A 1928-nucleotide genomic window follows, 5' to 3' on the forward strand; every position below is an offset into this window, starting at 1 on the left:
CTCGTAGTCGATCGGTGTCAACAACTTTTTTCTCCTCAGCTATCAGTAGAATTAAGAGATGGAGGAGAGGCCTTCTACACACCCTCTTTCGTTACTAAGCCAGTTCTAATTTTACTGGCTCTACTGCCGCCCTTTAGGCTATTTTATCGTCAGTTTTTACCTGCATCTTTCGCTCATCTCTTGACAGACAGGTCATTGACTTCTTATAGACAAGCAAGGACGGAGACAGACATTCAATTAAAAATTAATGTAGTCACGTGACCCAGTTAGTCCTCTTATGCTACTTTGTACTCCTTTGTTTAATTAATGATAAAGCGTCTGGCAACATTCTGATCACTGCATTTCAATTGTATTTTATTGTCTTTTAAATATCCTCCACTTGCAGTCTCGTTTCAGTGTCTGTGGATGACACATTTAAAGCATCCATGGCTGATAATTCTTCTGAAGAGTTCAGTGCTTTCAGTAAAAAGTTCTGCGATAGCGTGAGTTACGATACTTGTGATGATGAGGAGGATGATGAGGATGAGGATGAGGATGATGAGGATGATTAGGATGAGGATGATGATGATGAGGATGATGATTTATTTTATGTAACGACATATCTCAGCCCTATGAACAATCTCAAGGCGCGTTTCAAATCAGAGTAACCACAGAAGACAATGACAAATGAAGGTCCAGGACGAAGACAGTAGCAGTTTTTTTAATGGCACTTATACAAAAGGAAACGTTCATTTTACAGACGCAACAGTCTTCCAGTTCTTCGAAATATCTTTAGTCTCAAAATACAAAACTGCATATAATCCTTCCATTTCAGGCTGGTACCATCCTAGGGGAGAGTGACAGTGTGGATGTTGTAGCCTGTACAGTACATTCTCTAAGGTGAGCAATAAAAACCGAATTCTCTGATGGTGAAGCAATGGTCTTTTGTACATATCTCTCTCTCGCTCGCTCTCTCGCTCTCTCTCTCTCTGTTGCTTGTCCTACGATTTAAATTTCATTCCTTCTCTTCCTTTCTTTACCTTCCTGGTAACTGAAGGCCACAGGTCTGGTCATAGGCTACGGTTGAGTTACACGTGTACTTACCAAGCAAAAACATGATTTGTGACGATGTAGGAGAGGTCTTTGACCAAATGACTGACTCATACACCTAACATAATAAAGTTATGTGTATTTGTGCAGCAAAGGTAGCATCGTGACAACATTATTTGAACTGCGAACCACTTTATAATATGAGCATGACTGGCTCAAGGAAATTTTTGCAAAATTCTGGAGCCCAGGACGATGGATTCACTTTCTGGTTCAATCTTCGAATAATAAGTCTTCAATTAGCATTGCCTCCATAAAGTCCAAATTATCAGGTAAAATTCTAAAAAAGAACATAAATGTTAAATTTATCCCGGCAGCCAACTAACCAACAAACCAATCTAATCCATCCCAGCCTAATAATAAACTTAACTTATTTTTCTTCCCACAAAACAGTCTAAGCCTTTATTTTGCCCTTCTCTGTTCAATTTTTTTTATCATTTCTTTATCTCTGAAACTTTACCTGCTCTATCATACAGTATGTCTAACAATTTAATTCACAGTGTATACATCGCTGACAATCTTATAGAAAGGGTTTATGATATTGAACATTTTGATCGGTTTATTTACTATGGTAAGAAATAAATTAAACGACTTAGTTAAAGAAAACAAAATCTTATAAAATGTTGTTGTGTACCTTAACAGTTGTTTACTTCAATTTATGTCAATCAATGATACAACAGATTCTACAGTTCTTGGTCCTACACTTCAAAAGTGGATTGCACCCAATCATTCTTCCTTTGCCTTACACCTACCCAAATTATTGTGGAGAATATCAGGCTTGCACTTCCACGGGAATAAAGTACCTTCGATGTCCTGAGGACTCTGAGTTTTCTTACCATCCT

The 1928-nt window shown here is 37.9% G+C and overlaps 1 long non-coding RNA gene across 1 annotated transcript; it reads left to right on the forward strand.

Annotated features, from left to right (window-relative positions):
* The first annotated feature begins 384 nt into the window (after nt 1-384).
* LOC112554911 lies at nt 385-1202 on the forward strand. Its single transcript, XR_003097342.1, has 3 exons — nt 385-482; nt 815-879; nt 1180-1202. It is a non-coding gene; the product is annotated as an uncharacterized LOC112554911 (long non-coding RNA).
* Nucleotides 1203-1928: the final 726 nt, after the last annotated feature.

This window comes from Pomacea canaliculata, linkage group LG14 (genome assembly GCF_003073045.1).
Source record: "Pomacea canaliculata isolate SZHN2017 linkage group LG14, ASM307304v1, whole genome shotgun sequence".
In the NCBI taxonomy this organism is placed as follows: domain Eukaryota; kingdom Metazoa; phylum Mollusca; class Gastropoda; order Architaenioglossa; family Ampullariidae; genus Pomacea; species Pomacea canaliculata.